This window comes from Eriocheir sinensis, unplaced genomic scaffold (genome assembly GCF_024679095.1).
Source record: "Eriocheir sinensis breed Jianghai 21 unplaced genomic scaffold, ASM2467909v1 Scaffold71, whole genome shotgun sequence".
Taxonomy (NCBI): domain Eukaryota; kingdom Metazoa; phylum Arthropoda; class Malacostraca; order Decapoda; family Varunidae; genus Eriocheir; species Eriocheir sinensis.
The window spans coordinates 693,522-717,336 of record NW_026112065.1 but is presented as its reverse complement, the minus strand read 5'-3'; the positions used below and the strand labels follow the sequence as shown (position 1 = coordinate 717,336).

General features: G+C 47.1%; 1 protein-coding gene across 1 annotated transcript in view; it reads left to right on the top strand.

The window, feature by feature from the left end:
- LOC126994055 (ankyrin-1-like) overlaps positions 1-23,815 on the top strand; it is a 172,250-nt gene that overhangs the window by 64,480 nt on the left and 83,955 nt on the right. The gene's annotated exons all lie outside the window — the stretch shown is intronic.

The following is a 23,815-nucleotide window of genomic DNA, read 5'->3' as shown; positions in this document are numbered from 1 at the left end:
ATTATTATTATTATTATTATTATTATTATTATTATTATTATTATTATTGTTATTATTGTAAGGACATCTTCGACAAGTTGAGTGCAGGAGGAGGGAGGAAGCACGGGTGTGTTTAAGATGAGTTCATTCCCGACTAGTTTCGCTTTCGCTTCTTGAGAGAAACTGAGGTGGCTTTTTTTTAGAGAGAGAGAAGAGGGGGAAGAATTAGAAGAGGGTGGGTGAGGAAGGTAAAGAGAGAAGTAAAGAAGGAGTAGGAGGGAGAAGAGAAGGCGGGAAGGCCACCTATCTGGGGCTTTTTATGACACTTTTAGGCATACAATCAGCTCATGAAGCTGGAGTTTGGTTGATACATTGTTTGGCACGTAGTCGACGTTATGTTCACAACAGGTTCTTACATGTTTGATTTCGGAGGAGTCACGATTGTGTCTACATTTGTGTTTTTGGGTGTAACGTGTAGTTGTGGTGTTTGCGTATAGCTAGCTAGCCGAGTGTGGATGCAGTGATTCTGAATTTGCTTATTTAGGGTGGATCAGCTTCAGTGGAGTAGCGGTGCAGGCAGGGAGTTTATTGCGGCAAGGCTGCTTGGGAAGGCTCTGTTGTACCTGAGTATGTTGTTCGCGTTGTCAGTGAGGGTGTTGAAGTGGTGTATGTTGAGCAGGGCAAGTCTTTGCCATATTTTTGTGGTTGTGTTGTGTATACGCATGTTGAGAGGGAGAGTGTTTGTTGCTATGTGGATTTGCTCTGTGGTCATGGCGTATGGGTGATATTGGTTGGTGGCAAAACGTAAGGCTGTGTTCTGGACCCTCTGGAGCTTAGCGAGTTGAGTGTTACTGAATGTGTGTGTGGGAATGGGAGGGTAATCAAGGATGGCAGGATAAGTGTATTTACAAGGTGGGTTTTTATGTTTTTGCATGGGCATCAGCTTAAATCTGTATAGTTTTGACGTACTGGCATACTGGACTCTATTCTGGACATGTTTATAGTAACCATTTGTGGAGATGTGGAGACCCAGGATTTTGCCCGTTTGTTGCGTGTGGTGTGTGTCATTTGCAGTAATCAGTTGTTCATTGGTATAGGGAGCCGAGCTTCATGACAGTGAGTTTGTTGGTGTCGGTTTGTATTCGCCATCTCGACTCATAGGAGTTAAGGGAGTCAATCTCCCGGGATGTTGAGAGTTGAGCCATCTGAATTGACCTCCCTGGATAGCCGACGATTTGAGTGACATCGTCGGCGTATGAGATGATGGTGCCTCTGAGTGGGGGAGGGGTATGTCTGGTGTAGAGTGAGTAGCGTCGGGGAGAGCACACTGCCCTGAAGGACACCGCAGCTCAGGTCAAAGCTGTCACCGAGGTAGTTTCCAAATCTTATTCTCGCCGACCTATCATCTAGAAAGTCGCACATGAGCTTTTCGAGAATGATAGGAGGTCCGAGGTCTAAGATTCTTAGGTGCCAGACTTTGTCGAAGGATTTGGTGATGTCTCTCAGGACGAGATGGCACTGTCCCCCGTCAGCTTTCTGTTGGGCGACAGTCTCGGTCACAAGAGCGAGGGCGTGCGTGGTTCCCCTGCCTGGGCGGAACCCAAACTGTAAGTCTTTGTCGATGTTGGAGTCTTCAAGGTATGTCCTGAGTCGGTGGTCATGAATTCACTCAAATATCTTCCCCGGCACTTCAAAGGGGGATATTGGCCTGTAGTTAGCGGGGTAGTGAGGGTTTTTACCAACTTTTGGTATTAGTTTCAACGTGGCCTTCTTGAACTTGTCGGGCAAGTAGCCTGCTGAAAGGGCGGCATTGAGAGTCTTTGTTTAAGTATGCAATGGCTTCAAGGGGGAGGTGTCTTAAGATGGTTTTATTTATGCCACTTTGTCCTGGGCATGTCTTCTTCATGCCTTTGATTATGGAAAGGATGTGCTCGGATGTAATTTCAAAAGTGAGGAAGTAGTTGTCAGAATTAGTCTGCTGGGGTCTGCATTGACGTGAGGGGAAAGTCTATGGAGGTTATTGGCGAGAAAGTCGCGTACTTCAGTCTCTGTCTCTTCGTCGTCCCAGTCTTCGTCCGCGTCACTGAAAACGTTTTCGCAGTGATTTCTGTGTAGCGTCTCCTTCTCGTTGTTGTCGTACACTTTCTCGCGTGTGGGGGAGAAGAGGTTGTGGGGTTCGTCGTGTCGGCTCCCATGAGTTGTTTTGTCTTACGCCAGAAGGTGGCTGGGTCATGGTAAAAGAACATAAGAACATAAGAACGCAGGAGTCTACAAGAGGCCGGTAGGCCTGTACGAGGCAGCTCCTTTGACCCTAAGCTCCCGTGTATCTAACCCCACCTAATATCGCTGTCCATGAATTTATCTAGTCTATTTTTGAATGTGACAATTGCATTGGCACTCACCACATGACTGCTAAGCCTATTCCACTCATCCACCACCCTGTTGTGAGGCTGTCTCCGCAATGACCTCGCCCCAGTGGGCTAGGCTGTCGCGCTGCAAGTTTTGTTGTAGCGTGAGTTGGAGCTGTTTGTGGCGTCTATAGAGAGGATAAGTCCAGCCGTTGGTGTTGGCCTCATGCTGTATGGCTTTGTGTTGTGCTATTAGGGTGCGTGTTGTGTGACTCAAGTGAGAGTGTGTTAGAGTTTTGTGGCGTGTTGTTGGAATTTTGTTTTTGACTGCGGTCACAACTGTGTTGCACCATTCTTGAAGATACGTGTCGATGAAGTCAATCGAAGCTGCGGGTTGACGGGAGAGTCCCTGAGTTTTTCAGCGATATCTGTGAGAAATTGATCCCAGTTGGCCTGGTTGAATTTGGGTCTGGGGCGTGTGGGGATTTGGATGGGAGTGGTAGAGATGGTAAGGATGACAGGGATGTGGTCGCTCATGGTGATGGGGCCTCGAGTAATGCTGATATTGTGATAAGTGTTGTTGTTTGTGAGGATGATATCCGGTGTTGTGGCTGTGTTGTGAGCTATGTATGTGGGGAAGTGTGGGCCCATGTGTGAATGGTTCGTTGGTTAATCAGGTGTTGTATTTGTCTTCCTTTGGTGTTGGTATGCGTGTAGCCTAGTGTCGGGTGGTTGGCGTTGGGATCGGCTATCATGTACAGTCGGCTATAGAGAGTAGTGACACACTGTCCAGTAAGTTTCGTTCAGAAAGCGACATCTGGCAACCCCTCCACGCGACATGAACATTATTACATCCTATCGAAATCGTACTTTTGTGGTGATTGGTGGTCACAGGTGCACTCTACATAATTTTAAGATAGATATTTATCAAAAGTGCCCGTCGCTAACGCTTGATAAATATTTTTTCTTTAGGCTCTGTCGCTACATTTTGACACGAGCTTTTAGTTTCGTTCAAATCAAGAGCAACTCTAAGCTGTTTATCAAACTATGATACATTTAAAAATATGCTGCACTTATTACGGGAGATTGTTATGCCTTTTAACTACAAACAAAAAATTCCTGACAGCCGAGATCTTGTTCTTTATAATTTTTTAATACGTAATAATAGGCTATAAGCGTTCACATGATGGCGTCGTCGACCGCGGGCCTTGACGGCTGGAGCAGCGGTATTCTATCAAAGCCCTTATGTCCGCAGGCACTGCAGTTGAGCTGTCACGTCAGTGGCTGTAGAAACGTATAATTTTTAATACCTAAAAAAATAGGAGAGAGAGAGAGAGAGAGAGAGAGAGAGAGAGAGAGAGAGAGAGAGAGAGAGAGAGAGAGAGAGAGAGAGAGAGAGAGAGAGAGAGAGAGAGAGAGAGAGAGAGACTGGGTGGGGACGGGAGACATATGTCCATCAGAGAAAAACGAAGGGGTCAGCTAGTCAGCGACGCCCCGAGATCAACACACACACACACACATACACACACACGTATTTATACTTTGATATTACGTAATCTTCACTGAGAAATGATTTTAGATTTTTAATGATCTCCTGAACTGTCTTTGAGGCTTTATAGTAACGGGAATTAAGGCTGCGAGTTAAACAGACCCTCAAGCCTATTTGCTGTTTGATGGTAAGGAGCATGAATTACTGCCTGCCCCTGTGAAGGACAGCATTGCACGCGGTATTTTCAAAGTTTAATAAGAAAGTGTTTCGGACTGTTCGTGATGTTTTTCCTCGTCATCATCATCATCATTTAGAAGACATTCATTATCGCATTTCTAAATTGAATTCATGTAATCATGTATATTTCTAACTACATTATAATATAATATAATATAATATTATACAATATTATAATTTCACGGTGTGAAATAAACGAAACTGCAGGGGCCCAAGGCTGTTCCGGGATAACAGTTCTCCTTCTGAGCCAGGTGTTTTGCTCCCCCCCCTTTCACAGTGTAGTCAGGAGAAGCGATACACAAGATGTTAACTCCGTCTTTAATATGCACTTCAGCTCGCACAGCCCCACGGGAGACAGGTAGGACGGCCGATGTGGTAAGGCCGCTCACACAGCCCACGGGGGACAGGTAGGACGGCCGGCGTAGCGAGGCCGCTCATACAGCCCACGGAAGACAGGTAGGCAGGCCGGCGTGGTAAGGCCAGCAAGGGCGGCCCGGGTATTCGGTCTCGGGGCCAACAGTGTCTTCCCCGGGTAGACCGCGGCGGTGCTACGGCTGAGTGATGGAGGGCAGTGCCGGGCCGGGCGTAACGCGGCAGCAGCCTCGTCAGGTGGAGGACTCGTTAGGTGGTGAAGGGGAGCCAGTGCCTAGCGAGCTGGCTCGACCGAGTCCTGGAGTCGTCTCTCGTCCTCAGCGCACCAACGTCCGAGGTTGCTTCGGCTGCTCACGTCAGGGCTCCCCCCACTCGCGCCGGTGGAGTTCGGGCAGGGCGTTCGAGGCGTTCCGCTGCGGGTAGTGTGAAGCCTCGCTCGGGATGAGTGTAGGTCGAGTGAGGTGTTCCGGGGCTATGTTGGAGTTGAGGAGTTAATAGTTGTCTTCCCTTTACACATCTCCGCCGACAAGACTCGATACAGAGTATCGAGCTAGAAATCGGAAGACAAATATACCCTAGCTCATATGAATGAATAATACCTAAACCAAACCGACACAAGAGAAACCATAGAACCAAACCAAGAGATTCAACAGTAAAAGAAACCCATTGATTTATGTAGCATCCCACAATAACTAACATCTGCTTAAGAAATCTGCTCCAATATTATCCTTCCCAGGAATGTGTACAACCCTGAATCGATACCCTTGAAGACAAAGTGGCCATCTAAGGAGACGATCATTATTCCCCTTGAAGTGGGTCAAGTAGACGAGAGGTTTATGGTCAACTTCAAGCACAAACTCCTTGCCCCGCAGATAGTAGTCAAAAATGCTTAATCTCAAAGATGACTGCTAAGCATTCCTTTTCAATTGTAGCGTACCTGCGTTCTCTGTCCAGGAGCTTCCTGCTAGCGTAAGCTACTGGGTGCGGGTAATCCTGAACGTACTGCAACAACACAGCGCCCAAACCTTGATTTGATGCATCGGTCCGTAAAACGAAGGGACGTGACGGGTCAGGCAACTTGAGGACTGGCTGAGAGTGCAGTGCTGACTTGAGTTGTTCGAAACAGGTCCGCAGCTCATCTGACCATACCAGTGGTTCGGGGTTCCTTTTCCGCAGGAGGTCGGAGAGTCCACTGGTGTAGGAGGATGCCTGAGGTATGAAGACTCGGTAAAAGGAGATCATGCCTAGAAAGGAGCGAAGCAACTTTTTTGTTTGTAGGAGGTGTGACTGAAGATATGGCAGATACTTTACTTCCCTGAGGCCGTAGTGTGTTACCATCCACAATGAAGCCTAAATATTGGATGGATGTAAACCCGAATCGGCATTTTGAAGGTCGGGCCGTCAGTCCATGTTGTCTGAGACGGAGGAGGACAGCGTGGAGGGCGTCCAGGTGTGTTTCCCAAGTTGAACCTGATAATGAAGATGTTGTCGAAGTAGACGGTGACTCCCTCCAGACCGGCGAGGACGATTCGCATGAGCCTAATGTAGGTTGCACATGTTGTGACTAGTCCAAAAGGGAGGCGACAGAACTCCATTAGTCCCAAGTGTGTAGGGAAGGCCGTCAGTGCCATGGCTCGGTCCGTCAGAGGTACCTGGTAATAGGCTTTAGTTAAGTCTAGTTCAGAGAAGTACTTACTACCGTAAAACTTGTGAAGGTCCTCCGTGATGGTGTTGATTGGCTCCGCGTCAAATATAGTCATGGAATTCAATACCCTGTAGTCCACGGCAAGGCGGTAGCTGCCAGAAGTCTTCTTTACCATAACGACCGGGGAACAATGAGGTGACCTTGAGGGTTTGATGATTCCCTGACTAAGAAGTTGTTCCACTTCCTGTTGGAAGAAAGGCCTGATATGTAAAGGAATGGGATAGAGTTTAGGCTTGATTCGCTCGGAGGAGCAAAGGTTGACGTCGTGCTCGATAGTGTAGGTACAGCCTGGAATTTCTGATAAGACGTCGCTAAATTTGTCCGTGAGGTAGAGGAGATCGTTCTGCTGATCAGGAGTGAGTTGTTCTCCTACTGCAGGCAGGGGATCAGGGACGTCGCGGTCTGCACGGCCATCCGGGGTTATCGGAAAGTCCTCGGCCGGGTCAAGACAGTCACCCTGGGACAGAGAGAAGGCTATTTCACAGATCTCTTGTCCGTCACTTGGGATGGAAGGCTCATCTAGGATAGTAGCTTGGTTTATGTGGGCGCGTCTGTGATACAGCTTCAAGAGGTTAGCGTGATATAACTTTTCTTTACCCTTCTCATCGATCAGATAATTCACCCTGTTTTTACGCTCTAGAACCTTGTAGGGGCCACTCCAAGCCATTAATAGCTTACTGGAAGTGTCAGGGAGAAGGACGAGAACTTCATCACCAGGCTTGAACTGACGATCTTGCGAGTTCAAATCGAAGTAGGTCTTGTATCGGGTGGCACTAATGGTGGAATTTTGGGCAGCGATCTTGGAACAGTCGGCCAGCTTGTCCTTCAAATCGATGACATACTGGAAGCAAGACCTTTCATCCTCTGAAAGCTTACCGTCTTCCCATAGATCCCGTAGAACTGAAACTGGCCCCCTTACAGCCCTTCCATACAAGAGTTCAAAGGCAGAGAATCCTGTTCTGTCACTAGGCATCTCCCGCAAAGCAAACAATACGGCCGGTAGATAGCGATGCCACTCTCGAGGCTTGTCAGAGCACAGCTTCCGGAGAGAGGACTTCCGGGTCGAGTGGACACGTTCTCTTCTGCCATTCCCACTCGGATTGTAAGGGATAGTGAAGAGCGGCTTCACTCCAAGAAGCCTGTGCAGTTCGGCCATCATTTGGGACGTGAACTGTGTGCCCCGATCAGACAGGATCTCACGGGGAATACCCACTCTGGAAAATATGGTCAACAAGGCTTCGGCGGTAGAGATGGAAGTGATGTCCTTAAGGGAACAGCCTGGGGAAACCGGTAGAAAAATCAATCAAGGTAAGGATGTAACGGTGTCCTTCTGATGTGGAGGAGACAATGGGCCAACAATATCAACTGCTACTCTAGCAAACGGTTCAGTAATTATGGGAAGCTGTTTAAGAGGGACCGGCCTAAGGCGTCCCTTAACAGACATACGCTGGCACTTGTCACAAGACCTACAGAAGGTTCGTATATCAGACCACATACCTGGCCAGTAAAAGTGCTCTCCAATCTTCATGCCAGTCTTCCGATGGGAGAGATGTCCTGCCAGGGGACTCTCATGGGCGACTGTCAACACTGACCGTCGGCACTCCGCAGGGACTACTAGATACTTCTTCCCCAGCTGGTTACTGTGATGTGAAGACCGACAAACCCTGTAGAGCAGTTCGTCCGAGAACTCGTAGCCGAAGGTGGAGCCGGTGCGAGTGACCTCTTCTTCTCCCGTAGTGGCCTGGTTACGATGTGACGCTAGAGTAGGGCACGAACTCTGCAATTTGGAGAAGTCCTGAGGAGTAATAGCCAGGGGATCCAGATGAGGAAATACAAGGGGGTGAATCTTACGAGCGGCGGCGGCCCGGGTCTGGACAGCTTGAATACTTTTCCCGGGAGCCTGGTCGGAAGGAACCGGAAAGGGTGTAGGTTCGTCACATGCCTTTGTCACGTCTGGGTCGTCAGGTGCACGTACTCCCTCAATGTTACCTACCAACACTGTGCAAAACTTAAAGTGGGGCCCGGATGGCATCAACCCAACCGTCAAAATAGGGGCACCGGAGGTAGCATCTTACCACAGGGAAGTAGTCGGCACGACCCAAGTAGTCGCTGCAGCGAACCTTTTTACCGTTGGAAATATCCGCGTCCGGCAATGCCTCCTCGGATACTAGGACACTTGAACAACCCGTATCGCGAACAATGGTGGATACCCTAAAGACGTTGATGGTGCCCGAGGTGTAATACTGACGAGACTGTGATCCGGAACGGCAGAACCCAATTTTGGGAGACTCCTTGGTTGGTTCTGGCTTGGACCTCTGTTTAAAAAGATAAGGATTCTGAGGGCAGTTAGGTCTAATGTGGCCACTCTGACCGCAGTTATGGCAACGAACCACCGAGGGCGTCTTTCGTGGCGTAGGTGGCGAATCCTTTAGCGAGGCGGCTTTGGTGAGGGATGGTCGTTTGCCGCGTTCCGACGCAGGGTTGCGTGGGTAAGAGTGGTGTGCTGAAGCCCAAACATCGGCTCGTTTTACTGCCTCCTCTAATGTCTGAACGTTGTTTTCTTTCAGGAACAACCGTAGTTTTGTGGAAACAGAGGCTAGAAATTGATCGAGGATCATGAAGGACTTCAGCGAAGCAAAAGAGTGGTCTACCTCGCTCGCGCTGAGCCAGTGGTCGAAAAGGCGAGTCAAATGGGTGGAGAATTGCTGGAACGTGTCACCAACGTTGATCTTGGCTGAGCGGAAGGCGGTGCGGTAGTGATCACTCGTCCTATGGGAGTGCTTCAGAATGGCTTCTTTTAGCTGACTGTAGTCGCCTGTGACCTCTTCCGACAAGGTGGTATAGAATTCAGCCAGCTTACCTGTGAGTAGGCTTCCCAAGTGGACTGCATAACCGCTCTTAGCAATGTTGAGGAGGGTAGCAACTCGCTCAAACCGGGTAAAATAAGAGGCAATGTCCTCACCTTCGCGATAAGATGGTAGCTTGGGACGAGCAGCAAAGTCGACACTAGGGACGCCTAAGGCCGCCGAACCGCCAGCAACTTGGAGCTTCAGCCGTTCGAGGGCGAGAGCATGTTCTCTCTCCCGTTCACGTTCCTCGCGTTCCCGTTCACGTTCCTCGCGTTCCCGTTCCTCCTTTTCTTTTCTGTTTCGTCTCTCCAACTTGCGTTCGTCCCGAAGGCGTGCCTGCTCATCGGACACAAAGGACTTCAACTCGTCGCCGTCGTACCCAAGCTCGCGACCGAGCTTAACTAGTTCCTGGATGGAAGACATGCCGAATGGGAAACAAAATAGAAAGATACACAGATCAAATACAAAATCCGAACACTGAATCTAACAAAACTCTAAGCGATGAAGAGACCAAACCACTGGTCAAATACAAAATCCCAACTCTGAATCTAGCAAAACCCTAAGCGATGAAGAGACCAAACCACTGGTCAAATACAAAATCCCAACTCTGAATCTAGCAAAACCCTAAGCGATGAAGAAAACAGACCCAAAGCAAATAGACGACAAAAAAACGCGGAAGACTTAACTTCCAATTAACACTAAAGAGGCGCACACGGCCTGACGCCCACAAGTGGCACGAGTGGGGTGAAAGTTAACAACACTGTGCACAAACGCACATGAAAATACCCATAACCGTATCCCCGTGTGAAACACCACGAACACAGCACGTATCCGGGAACGGGAGACACTATATCAGAGGAGATGAACTCGCACCTGACTTCCGTGAGATCCGGACCAGAGTCTCTTAAGACGCACCTGGCCTGGGCGGTGGAATGGCCCACAGCACAATCCAATCGCCAAATACTCACTTTCGCCCTGAACAGCAAGTGCCGGTAGGCTAATCCTGACCGTCGGTGGTGACTGGCTGGTAGCGATGGTCTCCTGACCAGCGATGAGGGGAGGGGGAATCCTGGCGAGGTCGCCACTTGTGAAGGAAACGAAACTGCAGGGGCCCAAGGCTGTTCCGGGCTAACAGTTGCACTTCAGCTCGCACAGCCCCACGGGAGACAGGTAGGACGGCCGATGTGGTAAGGCCGCTCACACAGCCCACGGGAGACAGGTAGGACGGCCGGCGTAGCGAGGCCGCTCATACAGCCCACGGAAGACAGGTAGGCAGGCCGGCGTGGTAAGGCCAGCAAGGACGGCCCGGGTATTCGGTCTCGGGGCCAACAGTGTCTTCCCCGGGTAGACCGCGGCGGTGCTACGGCTGAGTGATGGAGGGCAGTGCCGGGCCGGGCGTAACGCGGCAGCAGCCTCGTCAGGTGGAGGACTCGTTAGGTGGTGAAGGGGAGCCAGTGCCTAGCGAGCTGGCTCGACCGAGTCCTGGAGTCGTCTCTCGTCCTCAGCGCACCAACGTCCGAGGTTGCTTCGGCTGCTCACGTCAGGGCTCCCCCCACTCGCGCCGGTGGAGTTCGGGCAGGGCGCTCGATGCGTTCCGCTGCGGGTAGTGTGAAGCCTCGCTCGGGATGAGTGTAGGTCGAGTGAGGTGTTCCGGGGCTATGTTGGAGTTGAGTAGTTAATAGTTGTCTTCCCTTTACACACGGTCACACACACACGATACACACTGAAACGAGTCACTAACATCACTAGTGAATGCGCCACCGTGGTATAGTTGCCAGATACCGCCACCAGGCTAAACATTCTGAAAACCGTGACACTACTCTCTAGCGTCGACTGTACACAGGGATCTGTCTCCTGAAGATACGAAGATGATGACCTTGCCCGTGAGAGTGGTGATCTCCACCGCGAGGGCGTCAGAAATGAAGTGATCTAGTAATTTAAAATTTTGATTGTGCTTGATGGCGATCGCAGTGCCGTCTGTGTGAGACCCTTGAGGAGGGCGGAGGGACTCGACTGTGAGGAACAGGAGCCAATGGGAGTGGCTCAACCCTCGAGGAGGGCGGGGCGACTCGACTGTGAGGAACAGGAGCCAATGGGAGTGGCTCAACCCTCGAGGAGGGCGGGGCGACTCGACTGTGAGGAACAGGAGCCAATGGGAGTGGCTCAACCCTCGAGGAGGGCGGGGCGACTCGACTGTGAGGAACAGGAGCCAATGGGAGTGGCTCAACCCTCGAGGAGGGCAGGGCGACTCGACTGTGAGGAACAGGAGCCAATGGAGTGGCTCAACCTCGAGGAGGGCAGGGCGACTCGGCTGTGAGGAACAGGGGCCAATGGGAGTGGCTCAACCCTCGAGGAGGGCGGGGCGACTCGGCTGTGAGGAACAGGAGCCAATGGGAGTGGCTCAACCCTCGAGGAGGGCGGGGCGACTCGGCTGTGAGGAACAGGAGCCAATGGGAGTGGCTCAACCCTCGAGGAGGGCGGGGCGACTCGGCTGGGAGGAACCAGAGCCAATGGGAGTGGCTCAACCCTCGAGGAGGGCGGGGCGACTCGACTGTGAGGAACAGGAGCCAATGGGAGTGGCTCTACCCTCGAGGAGGGAGGGGCGACTCGGCTGTGAGGAACAGGAGCCAATGGGAGTGGCTCTACCCTCGAGGAGGGCGGGGCGACTCGGCTGGGCTGGGAGGAACTAGAGCCAATGGGAGTGGCTCAACCCTCGAGGAGGGCGGGGCGACTCGACTGTGAGGAACAGGAGCCAATGGGAGTGGCTCTACCCTCGAGAAGGGCGGGGCGACTCGGCTGGGCTGGGAGGAACAGGAGCCAATGGGAGTGGCTCAGCCCTCGAGGAGGGCGGGGCGACTCGGCTGGGCTGGGAGGAACAGGAGCCAATGGGAGTGGCTCTACCCTCGAGAAGGGCGGGGCGACTCGGCTGGGCTGGGAGGAACAGGAGCCAATGGGAGTGGCTCAACCCTCGAGGAGGGCGGGGCGACTCGGCTGGGCTGGGAGGAACGGGAGCCAATGGGAGCGGCTCAACCCTCGAGGAGGGCGGGGCGACTTGGCTGGGCTGGGAGGAACGGGAGCCAATGGGAGTGGCTCAACCCTCGAGGTGGGCGGGCGACTCGGCCGGCTCCCGCTCCAGGAGGCGGCGCGCCTCCTGGAGCGGGAGCCAATTGCTTGCCTGTTTTATTACACTGCAATTATATAGTTCATCTAGGGCAGAGGTCGGCAGCCGAAATTCGAGAAGAGCCAATTTCTTCAAACTTGACAGAAAAGCAGCGCTGCTGGAGCCGCAGTGTATATTATGAATCGTAATTATGAAACCTTCAAATTTTCCTCCTCCATATGAGTTAATAATAGTACACCCGTAGACAAGGTCATCAATTACACGATATTATTCTAGTGCTTGCCCATTGTCCCCCCTCTCACCCAAAGCAGGTGCAGGGGTTTTGGTGGGAACACGAAATGCGTCGCAGTCATGTAGCTTTAGAGTTTGTGGGGATGAAGAATGTCCTCCATGTAGGGAAAACCCTTACATTCAGGGATTTTTTTACCACGAACGGAAACCACGCGATTTCCCCCATGCTCGCCTCGTTCGCCACCCTCCCCACACAACCCATGAACCTATGCTGCCCCAAACAATCTGCCAAAATTACGGTCATGGGCAAGGTTCTTCATTCCAAGTCACTGCCTCGGAAGTCGTTTTCTTTGCACCCGTGTTTTGCTGCTGACTGCTGTTGTTGGTGGTCATGCAAACTTTCGTACGGCACCTCCAAAACTAGACGAAAATGTAACAATGAAAACCAATAAATTAACACTTTGATATATCAGGTTACATAAATTACAAAAAAAAAAAAAAATGAGCGAGTACACACAGCTCTAATAATGAGCCTGATCTATTTATAATAAACCAATAAGAAATCCACAGACAAAATTGTTCGATGGCGACTCTGGCAATGATAATATGCTCGTCCAATCAGAAGGCGCTATTTTGAAAGTCACTGTCTTGGACCAATCAGAGCACTGCCTTAGCATGAAGGGAGTCAGTTCAGGTTGGATGTCCGAGTGTGCGGGTGCTGTGTTCAGTGGCTGGGCCGTGACGGGAAATATCAGCAATAAGCAAACCTGAAAAAGAGGAGGGAGTCAGTTGATTACTTGGACTGTCACAAACTATCACGGCAGGAACGAAGCCTCAGTAGAGAGAAACAGATTCGTCCCCTATAAAGAGCAGGCTTGAGGTAAGATATAGGAAGGGAGGGAGGTTGTTAGGTAATGTTTTATTTCTTTTTTCGTAACAGCAACAGATGGATAAGTTGGCCTATGTACTGCGCGTTGTCTGTGTATGTTATCGTCATTCTCTCTCTCTCTCTCTCTCTCTCTCTCTCTCTCTCTCTCTCTCTCTCTCTCTCTCTCTCTCTCTCTCTCTCTCTCTCTCTCTCTCTCTCTCTCTCTCTCTCTCTCTCTCTCTCTCTCTCTCTCTCTCTCTCTCTCTCTCTCTCTCTCTCTCTCTCTCTCTCTCTCTCTCTCTCTCTCTCTCTCTCTCTCAGTGTGTGTGTGTGTGTGTGTGTGTGTGTGTAATAAGAGAAAAAAATGGAGAAACACATACATGAGTCCGGAAACAGAAATGAAATGCAAGCGGGATTTACAGAGAAGGGAGGCATAAATGACAATCTTTACATACTGAAACATTGCATACAAGAAAGTTTTGAAATGAAAAATAAATTATTTGTCATCTCACTAGACTACAAGAAAGCCTTTGATTTAGTGGACAGAGCAAGTCTCATTAAAGCACTAATGTTAAATAATATACACCCTTAGCTGATAAATATAATTGCAAATATTTATACAGGTGACAAAACTAACCTAATAATTAATGGCGAAAGGCAAACATCAATCAGCATTACGAATGCAATTAAGCAGGGGTGTAATGGATCTACTCTCCTGTTCCTCCTTATCACATACCAAATAATAAAACATCTCCAACAAAGTAACTTTGGCTTTAAGAGCAATAAATTTAACATCCCCATCTTATACTATGCAGATGATGGCTTACTTTTAGCCCACTCAGAGGCAGAGGCATGTTGTAGTATAAGGGAGGTACAGAGAGTGGCAGAAGAATATGGGCTGCAGATAAATAAGGAGAAAAGCAAAATAATCCTATTCAATGATAAAGAACAGCCAGAAAATATTGAAGGCATACAAGTAGGAGATAACATAACCTACCTTGGAGTAAAAATATCAAACAAAAGAAACTGCTATTCAGAATATGAGAAGGAAAGATTAAACAAGGCAAACCAACTCGCAAACATGACGTACAGTATTACATCCAGATGTTGTAACCGACTCATAATTGGGAAAAACTATTGGAAAGGACTAGGACTGTCAGTAATACTTTATGCGGCAGAAAACGTAGAGTACAACAAAGAAGACCTTCAAAAATTACAACAAATAGAAAACTCAGTGCACAGAGCAATACTGCAGACACCAACTTACACAGCTAGCACAGCTTTGAGAGGCGAGGTGGGTGCAACATCCTGCACAGCAAGAGATATGAAAATTAAACTACTATATGCTAAAAATCTGCTGGAAGAAGGAGGAAATGAGCTATGCAGAGAAGTTTTTCACTTTGAATATGAGAAAGGAAAGAGTAGCTGGATTAGAACATTAAAGAAATATATGAGGGAAGGTAATGTAACACTTGAAGGATTAATGAACATTAAAAAAAGTGGTATAGTAGACCGCATCATAAAATGAGATTCCCAGGCATGGGTAACAGAAAACCAACAAAAAACAACTCTAACAGTATATGCCAAGCTTAAGAAAAATGTGTCTGAGGAAAGTTGGATGGATGACACAGAAGGCAGCAGGATACTAGTCAGAGGAAGAACAAACACATTAAATTTAAATTGGAGGAATAAGTTTCAAAACAAGCCTGAGGAATGCCCGTGTTGTGGACATGAAAGTGAGACTTTGCAACATTTTCTGTTAGAAAGTCCAGACAATTATGACATCAGAAACGACACTACTTTATCCATACAACTTCCTGACGCAGACACTGACACCAAACTTGGCAACATACTGGCACTCACAGCACTCAACAACAACCAGATAGAGGACCGGAAAAATTATGTGAAAAGACTGTGGAATAAAAGAACAAAGAAAGTAAAGCCTGTACAAGTGTGTGAAAACAAAATCTTCAAGTGCGAAACAAAAAACAACAAGATCTGTGCAAGTAGAGTAATGGACATGAAAAGCAAACAACAAAACTATTAGCAGGAAAATTAAGCAATTATAAAACTTTATGATCCGGCAAGTAGCAAATCTTGAGATTAAAAGTGTAAAAAGAATAAATACAAAAAGCAAGTGAAAAAAAGAAAAAGCGAGTCAATATAAATTAAGAATCAGGAAAATAACAAGAAAAGATTCCGACAACTAAAGCAAAACAACAGTGGGAGCCGTCACGAAGGCAATAATCCCACGCCCCCTACTGGACTGTGTGTGTGTGTGTGTGTGTGTGCAGGGCCGGATTATCTATATCAGAAAGCCTCTCGTTGCCTGTGCAGGGTAAGATAATGGAAGAAGGGGTGGGGTGTCGTTAGGTGGTACTTTTTGGTTTCTTCCCAATAACAGGTGAATAAGTACGTAAGGCAAGTTGTTTGTGTATATTATTTTCGGTCTGTTTGCGTGTGCAGGGTCAGATTATCTTGGGAGCACAAGTAGACCATTTCATCATATCGTGGTTTGCGTTGGTGTCGCAATACTTGGTCAACAAGGCAGTTGGTTAACGAAGCGGGAAACGAGATATCGGCAAGTTCATAATATTCCTAGTATATCCGGCCCTATATGTTACCGTTTTTATTTAGAGCAAGGAAACCCAGCTCAAGGTAAATAGAAAATCACAAAAGCCCGCTCAGCGATGGGCGAAACCGAGATCGCCTGCCTGCTCTGCCAAGGGCAGGGGCTGGGGCGGTCAGGTGGAGACGTATTGCACGGGAATTGTCCTCGTAGACCTCACGTCTCGCCCGTCTCTCTCTCTCTCTCTCTCTCTCTCTCTCTCTCTCTCTCTCTCTCTCTCTCTCTCTCTCTCTCTCTCTCTCTCTCTCTCTCTCTCTCTCTCTCTCTCTCTCTCTCTCTCTCTCTCTCTCTCTCTCTCTCTCTCTCTCTCTCTCTCTCTCTCTCTCTTTTTCTATGATAACTTGGACATTTTTAAGTAGGTAGCAGGAGCCGCACAGGTCTCTTGAAAGAGCCGCAGGGGATAACTGAGGCCTTCAGTGTGACGGATAGCAATGACTTTGCGCTGGTCTTGTGAGGTCTCCATTGCGACTAACGTGAGCATGACTTATTGCAACCATCAAATCAACACAGGCTGGGATCGTATCATATGCAGTGATGGGTTCAGGTGCGTCATCACCATCAGGGGCACCAACCATTCCGAGGCGACCAGCCACGATCGACTCATTTTCACATCCATCGTGCCCAGGTGTTCGAGAAGCCTATGGTGAGAGTGTACATTAAACAATACTATGGATATATAGAAAATGTACATTTAAAGTATTTACAACGCGAAATATTAGTAATATGTTTGCCTATCTACGGGTTTCCTAATTCTGGAGAAGAGCGAGTGATTGTTAGTCTCACGAGTGTCTTCACCGGGTGAGCTCGGTGCTTGTGCGGCAGGAGGAAGGCTGGGAGTCTTGTTGGAGGCGTTAACACACTCAAACATGTATCGTTACACATTCAGCACTATACAAACTGTCGCCAAGGACGAAGCCGTTGATAACATGCTACTCATGTTGGTATCAATGCTCATGTTTGGTGTGGCTTCACTAGCCTGAATCAAGTGAGCGGGACTCGTAAATGAAGCAGTATAACTTGAGTTGGCTCAGTAACGCTTCAGGAAACACACAGGTGGAGTCTAAGTCGAAGTAAATTGGTCTGTGTTGTATGTAGCACTATAATATTGTCGTGTTTGGCTGATGAAATTAGGCTGTAACACCACACACAGGTGAATAGTTAAAATTTCGTCCAGTTTGGACACCATATAATAAACACCTTGCGTTATTGTTAGTCTTTTTTTCTCACCAACAATCAATGCTTTTTGCGTTGCAATCTGAGCTTCTTTTTTTTTCCAGATGCCAACAGCTTGTTCATGAGAGAAAAGACACGCTCAGTGGAAGCATTAGTTCCAGGTTGTCACATTATGAGCTGAACTATATCTGACATGCATTGATGGTTGATGTTTTTTCTTTGACATGGGGAATACTTTTACCCACCGCTGTTATGTATATCATATGAACATTATTGCTTTATAATTTGTGAATGTAGAGATTGAACAAGTGGCACTCAAATCACTCCGTAATATTATGGTGATATCTGGTATCTCAGTGTCTCCCTCTCTATCCCTCCCTTACGGGGGTCCTGTCCTGCTCCCCCCAGCAGAGCTGAGGCGGTGGAGGTGATCGCACTTTTACCAACCCTGCCGAGACTACCGGGTTGCTTAGTGTGAAATTCGTCGGGCCCCATTGTAACGATAGTTTTTTTTTGTGTGTGTGTGTACAGAGCAGTGATCTAATGGAGTGGAAAGCAGTGTCAGGTACTGATTCCCTCTCACACTGGCCATTGCCTTGGGGTGGTATGGTGTAGAGGGAGTACAAACTATACCATTCCCCACAAGAAAATTACAAACCTCTCTAGACATACACTGAGATCCTTTATCAGTGACTCGATGACGGACAGCCGAATAATGCAGAGAGCTTCCTCAGGCACGAGACAACAGTTGGAGCAGACATGTCAGTGCAGGGAAAGGCGAAAGGAAGTCTGAAGCATTAACGGAAAGCAGCGAGGAGGTATTTGTTCTTAGAGCAAGAAGCTTTAGGTCCAATAAAATCTCCGGACATTCTGTCAAAGGGTTGCATGGACTGGATGAGTTTAGCTACTGGAGTCCTGAAATATCTACGTTTCAGCTCAGAGCAAATAGTGCATTGTAAAAAAAAACTTTTTACATCATCCAGAGAACAAGGTAAATTTTTGGACCTCATAAAATGTTAAAATCAAGTAACACCAGGATGGCAGAGTGAGGCAGGACCCTCATCGAAAGGAGCAGGGCGGGAAAGAGAAGTGGTACAAGCTGGGGGCAATGTGTCACAGGGAACATTAGCCTTACCGTGGCGAGGCTGAATATCATACTGGCATCCTGAGAGTTCCAGGCGCCATCGCACTATTTTGTCGTTCTTTATCACTGAAGAGTGATTCAACTTAAACATCAAAGACACTGCTGGCCGGTCAGTTGTTATAGCAAACCTCCTCCCGGTGAGAAAGTCTCTATTTGCGTACAGCTTCGATGATAGCAGTAGCCTCTCTTTCCACAGCAGGTTGGAGTCTTTCTGAGAGAGGTAAGGTTTCAGAGAAAAAGGTGAATATAATCGATTATATTAAGTACGCAAGGGTGGCTTCAAGGTTGATATCTGAAAAAAATAGCGTTAGTTGCACGTTGGAACGCGGCTACTATCCAAACGGGATCCTCGTGCTCTGATACAGCCGTCCGTCAGCCTCAGAAGCAGCCTGCACCTTCTCACCGTCTCTGAGGGGGCTTGGCAGTAAGCATTTTAAGCCAAGTTTACTGGACACTTTGTACTTAGCCAAGGAATGCACCAAGCCGTTAATACAGGGATTGATAAGCGTCTAGTTGAGTGGAGCGGTTAATAGTCTGTGAGTAATCAACTTCCATGCCACTCGTGTGTCGGTCGTCTTCGGTTACAAAATAGTAATTGCGCCCTCCAAGGGGACTGACTCTTTTCTATCACACCTTCCTTAACCCGAGGGCTTCGGCTATGGGAAAGCCGAGAAGTGGCCGAGAAACGGCAACATTGCACTGCATTTTGACACTAAGAAAAGAGTATGGAACGTACATCAGAGAACTCCTCACATAACCATAAAGCTGTGAAAAATATTTACTTTTACTCAAACTCCAATCTTTTTGGGTGGTGTTTGTTACAAAATAAACATTCTTGTGACGCGTGGCATCTAGCCGAGAGTCGCTTGTTGTCTACTTTAGAGAATTTCACAAGTGATTACTGTGTGGATAGATAATTCAGTCTGCCATGATCTTACAGCACCACCTTTGACAAAAATGCCCATCTCAAGCTCACTCACCCACCACTATGACCCAGGGCATGTATGGTGGGTTGCTCTATGCCACAACCTCCTACAATTAGCTCGAATTATGGGTTTTATGGTGAGCCTTTTTTAGGGTCCACCGTACCACAGCCACGACTCGTGAAAGCCCAGAAAAGGGTCTGCCGACGTTCACGGGTTAAGCACTGATTCTACTTCTTTATGAATGTATTTCTCATCAGACTTAGATAATCCCCAAGTAGGGATAGATATAGGCCTAAACACTTCTGTCGTGTCAGGAAAGAGACGGATAGTCAACTCGCATGCAAACTACTCCACTTAGAGTTAAAGTCGTCCACTTGGTTAAAGTTAATGAAGTGCCTTCGTGTGTACAGGGTAAGTGTGAAGGATGAAAGTATGAACATGCTGGGTAACTCCTGCATAAGGGATTTAAGTAGCAGGGACGTGGTTGGGTAGGAGGTCGAGTGAGACGTTGCCGCGGGAGGATGGGGATGTGTTCAGGAGAGCAGTCACCATGACACGGTCGACCACACATAGAAAAAAAAACATCATTCCGACATAATTTAAGAGACATAAGACAGTAAGCAAGATATGATAACATGTAGATGTGTGTGTGTGTGTGTGTGTGTGTGTGTGTGTGTGTGTGTGTGTGTGTGTGTGTGTGTGTGTGTGTGTGTGTATCTATCTATCTATCTATCTATCTATCTATCTATCTATCTATCTATCTATCTATCTATCTATCTATCTATCTATCTATCTATCTATCTATCTATCTATCTATCTATCTATCTATATATATATATATATATATATATATATATATATATATATATATATATATATATATATATATATATATATATATATATATATATATATATATATATATATATATATATATATATATATATATATATATATATATATATATATATATATATATATATATATATATATATATATATATATATATATATATATATATATATATATATATATATATATATATATATATATATATGTGTGTGTGTGTATGTATGTATGTATGTATGTATTTATTTATTTATTTATTTATTTTACGTCTCCGCCTATTGCTCCGGTAGGCTTGCTTGAGGGGCCTGGATGGTATTCGGCCCCAGCCCGTCATGGCGCAGGCTAAGAGAAGATGACCAAGAGTCAGTTAAAAAAAAAGACAATATCACCAGTAGAACGCCCATTGCGGAACACATACTAGTGATCAGATAGAAGGTCAGAAGTGGATAGAGACTTATGAATTTTCCAGTTAAGTATAGATTCAAAAGCTTTAGATTGACTTGAAATTAATGCTAAGGGACATGGGTTTGAGGGACTGGAACGGTCACACATCTTATGTACAGGCTGTATGTAGGCTTACTTACAGCGGGAAGGAAAGGTAGATGTTGGAAAGCAGATACGAAAGAGTTTAACCGGGCAGGGAGTCAGCACAGTAGCACAATGTTTGAAGGCAAAAGGAGACACTATCAGGTCCATAAGCCTTCTGTGGATTGAGGCGGCGGTGCTGCCGTCAGGATTACGTAGAGGAGCGAATGATGAAAAACTGAAATTGGAGGAGATATTTTTCACTAGTTGCCACAAGTCTTTGGAAGAATTAGAGAAGTTGAGGTACTTTCCATATTTTTTTTTTTTTTACAGCAGAGGAGTCAGTTCAAGGGCATAAAAAAAAAGAAAAAAAATGTGAAGAAAAAGCCCGCTACTCACTGCTCCTAAAAAGAGTTCGAGGAGTGGCCGAAAGATAGGTCAATTTCGGGAGGAGAGGTGTTCTGATACCCTCCTCTTGAATGAGTTCAAGTCGTAGGCAGGAGGAAATACAGATAAAGGAAGATTGTTCCAGAGTTTACCAGCGTGAGGGATGAAAGAGTGAAGATGCTGGTTAACTCGTGCGTAAGGGATTTGGACAGTAAAGGGATGAGCATGAGTAGAAAGCTGTGTGATGCAAGGCCGCGGGAGAGGGGGAGGCATGCAGTTAACAAGTTCAGAAGAGCAGTCAGCATAAAAATATCGATAGAAGTTAGAAAGAGAGGCAACATGGCGGGGAGATTTAAGAGGTAGAAGACTTTTAGTAAGAGGAGGAGAGCTGATGAGACGAGGAGCCTTATACTCCACTCTGTCCAAGAGAGCTGTGTGAGTGGGACCCTCCACACGTGAGATGCATACTCCATACAAGGGCGAACAAGGCCGCTGTAAATGGAAAGCGGGTGTATGGCTGTGCGAAGAGATGAAGTTTCCAGTTGAGATTTTAAGTTAAGGATAGACCGAGGATGTTTAGTGTTGAAGAAGGTGATATCTAAGTGTTTTCAAAGAATAGGGGATAGTTGTTTGGATGATTGTGTCGAGTGGATAGGTGGAGAAATTGTGTTTTTGAGGCATTGAAGGACATTAAGTTCCTCTTGCCCCAATCGGAAATAATAGTAAGGTCTGAGGCTAAGCGTTATGCTGCCTCCAGCTTGGAATCGTTTAGTTCCTGTTGGGTGGGTATTCTATTAAAAGAAGTTGAGTAATGCCGAGTAAAGTCATCGGCGTAAAAATGGATAGGACAGTTCGTTTTGGAAAAAAAAACATCAATGAACAACAGAAAGAGAGTGGGAGATAGGACAGAACCCTGCGGGATACCACTGTTAATAGGCTTAGGGGAAGAACAGTGACCATCTACAACACCAGAAATAGAACGGTCAGAAAGGAAACTGGAGATAAATGTACAGAGAGATGGATAGAAACCGTCGGAGGGTAGTTTGGAAAGAAAAGATTTATGCCAGACCCTATCAAATGCTTTTGATATGTCCAGCGCAATAGCAAAGGTTTCACCGAAACGGGTAAGAGAGGATGACCAAGGGTCAGTTAGGAAGCCAAGGAGATCACCAGTAGAATGTCCCTTGCGGAACCCATACTGGCGATCAGATAGATGGTCAAAAGTGGAAAGGTGCTTTTGAATCTTCCAGTTAAACATTGATTCAAAAGCTTTAGATAGGCAAGAAAGTAAAGCTATAGGACGGTAGTTTGAGGGATTGGAGCGGTCATCCTCCTTAGGCACAGGCTGTATGAAGGCCTACCTCCTGCAGGAAAAAAAGATAGATGTTGACAGGCAGAGGTGAAAGAGTTTGACCAGACAGGGTGTCAGCACGGAGGCACAGTTTTTAACCCGTGTGCGTCGGGTGACGGGAATTCCCGCTCGGGCGGAAAGCGTCGGGTGGCGGGAGTTCCCGCAATCCGACGCGCACGGCTTGGCCAAAAATAGCACCTCTTCCCAACATCATATCTATGCCGTGCCGCGACGTAGACACTTCAAATTTATTTAATCGTGGAGAGGAAGGATTGGAGATGAAAAAACAATATAAGTTATTATGTTTTCGTTTGAAATTGCCACACGGGGCATTGATGAAAGACACCTATTTTACAAAATCTATCAGCACCGCCCGCGCGGTGCGAGGACGACAAAAGTCCTCTAGCCCGACGCTTATGGGTTAAGGACAATAGATGGCACTCCATCAGGTCCATAAGCCTTCTGAGAGTTGAGGCCAGAGAGGGCATAGAAAACATCGTTCTTAAGAATCTTAATAACAGGCATAAAGGAGTCAGAAGGAGGATGAGTAGGAGGAATATGCCAAGAATCGTCCAGAGTGGAGCTTTTAGAAAAAAAGTTTAGGAGAAGAGTTCAGCATCAGAGATAGATTAGACGGCGGTGCTGCCGTTAGGACTAAGGAGAGGAGGGAAAGATTAAGAAGTGAAGTTGGAGGAGATGTTTTTGGCTAGATGCCAAAAAGTCCCGGGAAGAATTAGAGAAAGCAAGGTTTTGGCATTTTCTATCAATGAAGGATTTTTTGGTAAGTTGGAGAATAGCTTTGGCATGATTCCGGCCAGAAATGTAAATATTATGGTTGGCGGGAGTCCGAAGTCTATGTTACCTTTTGTGATCTGCCTCTATCTTTGACAGCACGAGATCAAGCGTGATTAAACCAAGGCTTTTTAGCATGAGGAGTAGAGAAAGAACGAGGAATGTATGCCTCCATTCCAGAGACAATCACCTCTGTGATGCGCTGGGCACACACAGAGGGGTCTCGCTCCTGGAAACAATAATCATTCCACGGGAAATCGGAAAAGTACATTATTAGGTCGTCCCACCGAGCTCAAGCAAAATGCCATAAGCATCGCCTCTTCGGTGGGTCCAGAGGATGTACAGGAGCGATAGGACAGGATATAGAAATAAGGTTGTGATCGGAGGAGCCCAACGGAGAGATCAGTTTGACTGAGAAAGCAGAAGGATTAGCGGTAAGGAAGAGGTCTAGTATGTTGGGCCTGTCTCCAAGACGGTCGGGAATACGAGTAGGGTGCTGATAAAACTGCTCTAGGTCATTGTGGAAAGCAAAGTTGTAGGCTTGTTCACCAGGCTGGTCAGTGAAAGAGGATGAAAGCCAAAGCTGGTGGTTAACATTGAAATCTCCCAAGATGGAGATTTTAACGAAGGGAGATTGGGTCAATATGTGCTCCACTCTAGAGTTCAAGTAGTCAAAGAATTTTACATAGTTAGTAGAGATAAGTGAGAGATAAACAGCACAGATGTATTTAGTAATAGAATGACAATGAAGTCTTAGCCAGATGGTGGAGAATTCTGCAGAGTCAAGGTCGTTTGCACGAGAACAAGTGATGTCGATGCGTACGAAGGCGCAACATCCAG